Genomic DNA, 10,828 nt, shown 5'->3' with positions numbered 1-10,828 from the left:
TGTAAGGCAGCTGAGGCCTCTCTAGACGTGGAGTGCTCCACTGCGGGCTGCCTTCTTAGGTGCCCTGTAAGGCAGCTCAGGCCTCTCTAGACGTGGAGTGCTCCACTGCGGGCTGCCTTCTTAGGTGCCCTGTAAGGCAGCTGAGGCCTCTCTAGACGTGGAGTGCTCCACTGCGGGCTGCCTTCTTAGGTGCCCTGTAAGGCAGCTGAGGCCTCTCTAGACGTGGAGTGCTCCACTGCGGGCTGCCTTCTTAGGTGCCCTGTAAGGCAGCTGAGGCCTCTCTAGACGTGGAGTGCTCCACTGCGGGCTGCCTTCTTAGGTGCCCTGTAAGGCAGCTGAGGCCTCTCTAGACGTGGAGTGCTCCACTGCGGGCTGCCTTCTTAGGTGCCCTGTAAGGCAGCTGAGGCCTCTCTAGACGTGGAGTGCTCCACTGCGGGCTGCCTTCTTAGGTGCCCTGTAAGGCAGCTCAGGCCTCTCTAGACGTGGAGTGCTCCACTGCGGGCTGCCTTCTTAGGTGCCCTGTAAGGCAGCTGAGGCCTCTCTAGACGTGGAGTGCTCCACTGCGGGCTGCCTTCTTAGGTGCCCTGTAAGGCAGCTGAGGCCTCTCTAGACGTGGAGTGCTCCACTGCGGGCTGCCTTCTTAGGTGCCCTGTAAGGCAGCTGAGGCCTCTCTAGACGTGGAGTGCTCCACTGCGGGCTGCCTTCTTAGGTGCCCTGTAAGGCAGCTCAGGCCTCTCTAGACGTGGAGTGCTCCACTGCGGGCTGCCTTCTTAGGTGCCCTGTAAGGCAGCTGAGGCCTCTCTAGACGTGGAGTGCTCCACTGCGGGCTGTCTTCTTAGGTGCCCTGTAAGGCAGCTGAGGCCTCTCTAGACGTGGAGTGCTCCACTGCGGGCTGCCTTCTTAGGTGCCCTGTAAGGCAGCTCAGGCCTCTCTAGACGTGGAGTGCTCCACTGCGGGCTGCCTTCTTAGGTGCCCTGTAAGGCAGCTGAGGCCTCTCTAGACGTGGAGTGCTCCACTGCGGGCTGTCTTCTTAGGTGCCCTGTAAGGCAGCTGAGGCCTCTCTAGACATGGAGTGCTCCACTGCGGGCTGCCTTCTTAGGTGCCCTGTAAGGCAGCTGAGGCCTCTCTAGACGTGGAGTGCTCCACTGCGGGCTGCCTTCTTAGGTGCCCTGTAAGGCAGCTGAGGCCTCTCTAGACGTGGAGTGCTCCACTGCGGGCTGTCTTCTTAGGTGCCCTGTAAGGCAGCTGAGGCCTCTCTAGACGTGGAGTGCTCCACTGCGGGCTGCCTTCTTAGGTGCCCTGTAAGGCAGCTGAGGCCTCTCTAGACGTGGAGTGCTCCACTGCGGGCTGCCTTCTTAGGTGCCCTGTAAGGCAGCTGAGGCCTCTCTAGACGTGGAGTGCTCCACTGCGGGCTGCCTTCTTAGGTGCCCTGTAAGGCAGCTGAGGCCTCTCTAGACGTGGAGTGCTCCACTGCGGGCTGCCTTCTTAGGGGCCCTGTAAGGCAGCTGAGGCCTCTCTAGACGTGGAGTGCTCCACTGCGGGCTGCCTTCTTAGGTGCCCTGTAAGGCAGCTGAGGCCTCTCTAGACGTGGAGTGCTCCACTGCGGGCTGCCTTCTTAGGTGCCCTGTAAGGCAGCTCAGGCCTCTCTAGACGTGGAGTGCTCCACTGCGGGCTGCCTTCTTAGGTGCCCTGTAAGGCAGCTGAGGCCTCTCTAGACGTGGAGTGCTCCACTGCGGGCTGCCTTCTTAGGTGCCCTGTAAGGCAGCTGAGGCCTCTCTAGACGTGGAGTGCTCCACTGCGGGCTGCCTTCTTAGGTGCCCTGTAAGGCAGCTCAGGCCTCTCTAGACGTGGAGTGCTCCACTGCGGGCTGCCTTCTTAGGTGCCCTGTAAGGCAGCTGAGGCCTCTCTAGACGTGGAGTGCTCCACTGCGGGCTGCCTTCTTAGGTGCCCTGTAAGGCAGCTGAGGCCTCTCTAGACGTGGAGTGCTCCACTGCGGGCTGCCTTCTTAGGTGCCCTGTAAGGCAGCTGAGGCCTCTCTAGACGTGGAGTGCTCCACTGCGGGCTGTCTTCTTAGGTGCCCTGTAAGGCAGCTGAGGCCTCTCTAGACGTGGAGTGCTCCACTGCGGGCTGCCTTCTTAGGTGCCCTGTAAGGCAGCTGAGGCCTCTCTAGACGTGGAGTGCTCCACTGCGGGCTGCCTTCTTAGGTGCCCTGTAAGGCAGCTGAGGCCTCTCTAGACGTGGAGTGCTCCACTGCGGGCTGCCTTCTTAGGTGCCCTGTAAGGCAGCTCAGGCCTCTCTAGACGTGGAGTGCTCCACTGCGGGCTGCCTTCTTACGTGCCCTGTGGCACAAGGTAAAACTGCTCCACCCAGTCAGTTCTCTTTGCGAGTGGTGTTGGCAGCATCCTGATGTTTCTGTGTTCTTGGGGGCCTCTCCCTTGAAGACCAAGAGGAAAACCTGTTGACAGTGCTGCATTAAGGGTCGGGCTCTATGGGCGGCCACCTGGGGCATAAGGCTTACCGGGATGCCAAATTCAGTGTGTCAAAAATTAATTTGACTAAAATATCCAAACAAATACTAAGTAGTTAGCATGAAACCCCGCTGTAAAAAATACACATATTTAAACTAATTACTGTTTTAGTCTTGCACAAAACGTTCCCCTCCGTGCTAGGACAACTCTAGACAACTTACAAGGTGGACATTCCAAGTGGGAGCCCCCGGAGCAACAGTGTATCCTCTGAAAATTGCACCCATGGCAATCAGTGAAGTTGCCGGATGATCTCTCACAGTGGCAATGGGAACTGCACTGGCCAACAGAAACTGCTCATCGCTGCCCGTTCCCCTCAAGCAGCACCCAGCGCCGTGCCGTCCCTGCCATACCCCAGATATGCCTTTGCCTGGGAGAGGCCCTGAAAGCAACTTGTGCTGAAGTGGGTGTGTCAGCCGACCACAGCGCCAGACAGGCGACTGAAGCCGTCAGGAAGCGTTCACTGACAGGGGACGATTAACAGGAGAAAAACTATTTTCAATTAATACATCTGATTTACACAACTAGCAACTGTCTTGCCTCTTAAATATTCTGACAGTCTAAGCCCTGTCAATATTTCGAATTAAATGGTTTTAAGTGATATGCATTACTTGGTAGTAAAAAATCACCACCTTAATGATTCAAAAATTTTTCTTAGTACAATTTTATAACAGGTTTGGAAATAACATTTATTCATTTAAAAAATTTTATCTATTTTTATATTAATTTAATTTAATGTTATTTTATTTTACTTCGATGTAAGTTTATTGTAATGTATTTAATGTAATTTTATTTCATTAAAGATTTAATTTTAATTAATTTAATTTTGTTTATGATTATTTAATGTTCAATTTATCTGCTGGAAAAGACCTCTTTAAAGTGTGCAGAAGCAAAGATGTCACTCCGAGGACTAAGGTGCAGCTGACCCAAGCCGTGGTGTTTTCAATCACCTCATATGCGTACAAAAGTGGAACAGTGAACAAGCAAGACAGAAGAATCGACGGCTTTCAGTTATGGTGTTGGTGATCAATATTGACTCTGCCACGGACTGCCGAAAGAATGAACATATCTGTCTTGGAAGAAGTGCAGCCAGAATGCTCCGTACAGGCAAGGATGGCGAGACTGCGTCTCACATACTTTGGACACGTTGTCAGGAGGGATCAGTCCCTGGAAAAGGACGCAATGCTTGGTGAAGTAGTAGCTGTTAGGTGCCGTCGAGTTGCTTCCGACTCATAGTGCCACTGTGCACATAGAACGAAACACTGCCCTGTCCTGCGCCATCCTCACAATCCTTGTTATGCTTGAGCCCACTGTTGCAGCCACTGTGTCAACCCGTCTCATTGAGAGTCTTCCTCTTCTCCACTGACCTCCTATTTTACCAAGCATGATGTCCTTTAGGGACTCATCTCTCCTGATAACATGTTCAAAGTATGCGAGATGTAGTCTCACCATCCTTGCTTCTCAGGAGCACTCTGGTTGTACTTCTTCCAGACAGATTTGTTCGTTCTTTTCGCAGTTCTTCGTATGTTCAAAATTCTTTGCCAACACCACAATTCAAAGGTGTCCATTCTTCTTCCGTCTTCCTTATTCATTGTCCAGCTTTTGCATGCATGTGAGGCGACTGAAAACAACATGGCTTGGGTCAGGCACATCTTAGTCCTCAAGGTAACACCTTTGCTTTTCAATACTGTAAAGAGGTCTTTTGCAGCAGATTTGCCCATTGCAATGTGTCATTTAAGTACTTGACTGCTGCTTCCAGGGGTGTTGATTGTGGACCAAGTAAAATGAAATCCTTGACAACTTCAATCTTTTCTCCTTTTATCATGATGTGGCTTATTGGTCCAGTTGTGAGGACTTTTGTTTTCTTTATGTTGTGGTGTAATCCATACAGGGCGTCGGCTTCAGGGGGAAGGCTCTCTCTCTGTCAGCTCCGGAAGAAGGTCCTTGTCCTCAATCTCAATCCTCAATCTTGAGGAGCTTCTCAGACCAAAGGACCCCAGGTCCAAAGGACATGCTCTGCTTCTGGTGCGGCTTTCTTGGTGGTATGAGGTCCGCAACTCTCTGCTTGGTTCCTCTTCCTCTTATCTCTTGAGGGTAACTCCCTTTACCTTGGATCAGGGAGGTGACCCGAGTAAGGGTGGTGTTACAATCCCACCCTAATCCTCTCAACAGAAAATTACAATTATAAAATGGAGGACAGCCACACAATACTGGGAATCATGGCCTAACCAAGTTGACACATAGTTTTGGAGGGAAAGAATTCAATCCAGGGCAGATATCAATCTTTATGTTCCATTTCATTTTTGACAACTTTCAATTTTCCTAGATTCATACTTTGTACATTCCACATTCTGATTATTAATGGGTGTTTGCAGCCGTTTCTTCTCATTTTGAGTCATGACATATCAGCAAATGAAGGTCCTGAAAGCTTGACTCCATCCACATCATTAAGGTTGACTCTACTCTGAGGAGGCAGCTCTTCCCCAGTCGTCTTTTGAGTGGCTTCCAACCTGGGGGGCTCATCTTCCAGCACTGTATCAGATAATGTTCCACTGCTATTCATAAGATTTTCACTGGCTAATTCTTCAGAAGTAGATTGCCAGGTCCTTCTTCCTAGTCTGTCTTAGTCTGAAAGCTCAGCTGAAACTTGTTCACCATGGGTGACCCTGCTAGTATTTGAATACTGGTGGCATAGCTTCCTGAATCATAACAACACATGAACCCCCACACTATGACAAACTGATGGATGCATGGGGTGGTAAAGTACAGGGTCAGAAAAAAAGAAGAAGAGCCTCAATGAGATGGATTGTCACTGTGGCTTCAAGGATGGGCTCAAGCATAACAACAATGAGGATGGTAAAGGACTGGGCAGTGTTTCATTCTGTTGTACACAGGGTCATTATGAGTCAGAACCGACTCAACAGCACCTAACAACAGCAAAGGTTCATGACTGGGTGATCAAACCAGCAGGAGGGCTGAAGTTGAAATTCAGACAGCCTCTCAAAATGACCACGAACTGACCTCTTCCCTTGAATGAGTGACTCAAAAGTACATTAGATATTTTGTTAATTTGTTATATTCTTTGTTACCTTATTAATCTATATTAATTTTATTTTGATTCAGGCTGGTGTTGATTGTTTAGTTACCTTTTTATTTGTTAGAGGAATAGATACTTGAAATGAAAATACGTTTGTCCAATTATCACCATCTGTAGTCAGTGCTAGTTATCTGACACAATGTTGGATTTGTCATCAGAACCCTTGTTCTGTTAAAGAAAACTCTGACCCTTTAGTATCCTCTGTGTTAAATTACAATTTGATTCCACCTCCTACTTTAAACTCTAGTAAAGTTTTATTTGGTGGAATTAGAGTTAAGTTATGGGCTCCTCCATCTGTAACCCAAGCACCTTCAACACCATGCTTTAATATCACTCAGATCCAGTTAAATGATTACTTGTGTGACACCCAGTTACTTTGAAGTTATCTTCATTTGCCTCGTAATGAGAATAGATATTTTATAGAATGATACCAACACCCTCCTACAGGTTTAGGTGACTGATATGAAAATGGTATAAGAAGCTAGCTGAAACTGCAACCCACAATCAGTTACCTCATCCTCATAGTTATAATAATGAATGTAGGAAAAAACCTTACCTATAGAGAATTATGACTACTAGGAAGACTACCTCTAATGGAAACTTGGTTGTCACATGTAAATTTTTCTATACCTTCTGTTTCCTCTAGACAAACTTTTTGTGCTCCTTATATGTTTCTGTGTGGTGGATTCAACTATACTAGTTTAGATGATCTTTTTCCAATTGACAGTGAGTTTATGTGTGCACTCTCTTCTTTAGATTCCCGGCAAATGTGTGGGAAATGCACTTTGGGAACTTTAGGATTACCTTTAGATATTCATAGTAATGATGCTAGTAAATATTGGAACCAAAATCAAACCCACCGCTGTCGAGTTGATTCCAGCTGTGACCCGATAGGACTGAGTAGAACTGCCTCATAGGGTTTCCAAGGAGGGGCTCGTGGATTCAAACTCTGAGCTTTTGGATAGCAGCTGAGCTCTTAACCAGTACGCCACCAAAGTATGCTAAATTTAGCAAACCAAACCAAAAACCAAACCCAGTGCCGTCGATTCCAACTCATAGTGACCCTATAGCACAGAGTAGAACTGCCCCATAAAGTTCCCAAGGAATGCCTGGCGGATTCGAACTGCTGATGGTTTGGTTAGCAGCCATAGCACTTAACCACTATGCCACCAGGGTTTCCAAATTTAGCAAAGGTTATGGTTAGGGTTAGGAAAGGTAAGGCTAAATTGTTACACACTATAAAACAAGAGAGAGAAGAAAACCTATTGTTCCAACACTCAGGGTGGAGTTGGTCATTCCTAAGAGTTTTAATTCCTACTTACGGTACCGTTGAATTATAAAAGTCTTTAAGAAACTTACCAATCACTATGGAACAAATAGCTCATGAAGTTGCTAGTAGAGTGGGAACACAACAGTGATCTCTGACCTCACTAGCCAAGGTGTCATTAGAGAACCGAATAGCCTGAGATTTTTCATTAGCCCAAAAAAGTGGAGTCTGTGCTATAGCAAATTCCTCTTGTTGATTTGGATAAATAACACAGGAGAAATAGGACAAGATATACATAGAGTTAGACAGCAAGCTACTTGGTTACATACTATAATATCCCTACAAACACCAGACTTATTTGGTTGGTTACCATCAGGAACAAGTACATGGGCTAGATCACTATTGCAGGGAGTAGTAATATTCTTAGTCTGCATCCTGATAGCATTAGGCATAATAAAACTTATCTTCTATTGTCTTACACACTTAAAAGGCAAAAGGAAGGCCTGGGCTAAAATGTTGATGTACATTGACTCTGTTCGTTTCTGCACTGCATCTGATGAAAACATCACTCTTACTTAAGATCCTGGTGAAGAACCAGATGGTATCCAGTGGAAAACCAGCACCATGAGTTTCAAGAGCCTGCCATCACCACCATCTAGGAGCCTAAGTCCAGGGTTTGATCATCGACATGTTATCTCCAATCTCGGAACAAAAGGAGGCAGTGACTCAGGAGTTAAAATTGGAACCATTATTACTTGTCCAGCTGAAGCCACAAGTACTCACAAAGACACTTCAGCTGGGCTCTGAGGTACAAAAACAACAGCTAGCACAATCTTGGAAAACATATTTTAGGAAACCTTTCACATAAACAAATCCTACTTAGCGCGCACACACACACACACACACACACACACACACAAACCCACTGCCATCAAGTCGATTCCGACTCATAGTGACCCTATAGGACAGACTAGAACTGCCCCATAGCTTTTCCAAGGACCGCCTGGAGGATTCGAACTGCCGACCTCTTGGTTAGCAGTCAAAGCACTTATCCGCTGCGCCACGAGGGTTTCCAGATAGATAGAGCACAAAAGATCCACATATTTTCCACTCTTATCTTTTTCTATTAGCATTCAGTAAATAGTAAGATTTGTTGGACCAAGGAAGACCCTCCTGACCGTCACTACTGAAACTTGTATCAATGATTATTAAGAAAGACAATCAAAATGCAAGAGGCTGACTTTTGAAATCAGCATTTTGATAAAGGAAGGTTAATAAGGGCCAGTTTCCCAGCTGAAATGGTTGGGCCGGCTGAGGCGGCGTGAGCGATGGGCCTGCACCTATGTGGGGAGGGTAGTGCGAGGACTTTAACGTCTGCAGTGACCCTGTGCCTGGGTGTTCCCTGGCCCATGTGTGGAGGGCGGGGTGGAGCCGAGTGCTGGAAGGGACACAAAGCACAGGTCTGAACTGGAAAGATGGAAACTCACTGCAGGGAACTCACTGCAGGGAACTCACTGCAGGGAACCTTTGCTCAGAGCAGTGGGCTTCCAGGTCAGCAGGAGACGGTGTGAGTGTGACATGCAGGGTCTGTATGGGACAGAACCTAATCTTTCTCCTGCCCCCCAACCCTGCAGGCCGCCCCCACTCCCGACTTTCAGGGTCTGTAGGTCCTTAATCCCAACAGAACTTGGTTCTCATCCATAGGAATCTTTGGCGTGCTGTGAATCAGAGATGATGCCTGCCCATTTAAGTTAATGTCTCAAACAAATTAGGGTCAAAATCTAGTGTCCTATGGGCCACGTATGTTGGAAGCTTAGACATTTTCCTCATAAAAAGGGAAAAAAAGGTTAAATCAAAGGCCTTTGTGAGGGCAGGTGACGAGTGAGGTGGGTGTGACTCAGACGTCAGGCCCGATAACAGGTGGTGGGATCCTAGCCAGTCCTTAGAAAAGCTGCATCACTATGGAACTAGTCCTATTTTCAGGAGAAACTACAGTCCTAGGTAAGCACAGCGGTTGTAGGATGGAGTTTTCATGAGGGCCACTCGCCCTGATGAGGCGGGGGCCCCCAGTGTGAGCCCTGTGTTTCCTGGCAGTAACCACCCCTAACTCCTCAGGCTCCCATGTGTCTGTCAGTTTGTCATACTGTGGGGGCTTGCATGTTGCTGTGATGCTGGAAGCTATGTCACTGGTATTCAGATACCAGCAGGGTCACCCATGGTGGACGGGTTTCAGCTGAGCTTCCAGACTAAGACTAGGAAGAAGTACCTGGCAGTCTACTTTATGAAAAGAATTAGCCAGTGAAAACCTTATGAATAGCAGCAGAACACTGTCTGATATAGTGTCACAAGATGAGCCCCCAGGTTGGAAGGCACTCAAAATACAACTGGGGAAGAGCTGCCTCCTCAAAGTAGAGTCAATCTTAATGACGTGGATGAAGTCAAGCTTTTGGGACCTTCATCTGCTGATCTGGCATGACTCAAAATAAGAAGAAACAGCTGCAAACATCTGTTAATAATTGGAACATGGAATGTACAAAGTATGAATCTAGGAAAATTGGAAGTGGTCAAAAATTAAATGGAACACACCAAACATTGATATCCTAGGCATTAGTGAGCTGAAATGGACAGGTACTGGCCATTTTGAATCAGACAATCATATGGTTTACTATGCCAGAAACGAAAACTTGAAGAGGAATGGTGTTGCATTCATTGTCAAAAAGAACATTTCAAGGTCTATCCTGAAGTACAACACTGTCAGTGATAGGATAATATCCATATGCTTACAAGGAAGACCAGTTATTACGACTATTATTCAAATTTATGCACTAACCACTAAGGCCAATGATGAAGAAACTCAAGATTTTTACCAACTTCTGCAGTATGAAATTGATTTAAAATGTAATCAGGATGCACTGATAATTACTGGTGATTGGAAAGCGAAAGCTAGAAACAAAGGAGAAGGACTGGTAGTTGGAAAATATGGCTTTGGTGACAGAAATGATGTCAGAGATCGCATGATAGGATTTTGCAGGACCAGTCTTCTTCATTGAAAATACTTTTTTTCAACAACATCAACGGCGACTGTACACGTGGATCTCGCCAGATGGGATATACAGGAATCAAATTGACGACATCTGTGGAAAGAGACGATGGAAAAGCTCAATATCATCAGTCAGAACAAGGCCAGGAGAGCCAAAGTACGACCTTGAATATATCCCACCTGAATTTAGAGATGATCTCAAGAACAGATTTGACTCATTGAACACTAATGACTGAAGGTCAGACGTGCTGTGGAACGACATCAAGGACATCATATATGAAGAAAGCAAGAGGTCACTGAAAAGACAGGAAAGAAAGAAAAGACCAAAACGTATGTCAGAAAGACTCTGAAACTTGCTCTTGAATGCCGAGTAGCTAAAGCGAAAGGGAAGAAATGATGAAGTAAAAGAACTGAACAAAAGGTTTCAAAGGGTGGCTTAAGAAGACAACGTAAAGTATTATAATGACATGTGCAAAGAACTGGAGATGGAAAACCAAAAGAGAAGAACACATTCTGCATTTATCCAGCTGAAAGAACTGAAGAAAAAAAATTCAAGCCTCAAGTTGCAATATCGAAGGACTCTATGGGGATAATATTAAACGACTCAGAAAGCATCAAAATGAGATGGAAAGAACACAGAGTCACTGTACCAAAAAGAATTGGTCGATGCTCAACCATTTGAGAAGGTACCATATGAGCAAGAAGCAGTGGTACTGAAGGAAGAAGTCCAAGCTGTACTGAAGGCACTGGTGAAAAACAAGGCTCCAGGAATTGAGGGAATACCAACTGAGATGTTTCAACAAACAGATGCAGCACTGGAAGTACGCACTCATCTATGCCAAGAAATTTGGAAGATAGCTACCTGGCCAACCGACTGGAAGAGATCTGTATTTATGCCT

The sequence above is a fragment of the Loxodonta africana genome, chromosome 3 (genome assembly GCF_030014295.1).
Source record: "Loxodonta africana isolate mLoxAfr1 chromosome 3, mLoxAfr1.hap2, whole genome shotgun sequence".
Taxonomy (NCBI): Eukaryota; Metazoa; Chordata; class Mammalia; order Proboscidea; family Elephantidae; genus Loxodonta; species Loxodonta africana.
The sequence above is the reverse complement of the archived record's forward strand: the minus strand, read 5'-3'. Positions refer to the sequence as shown.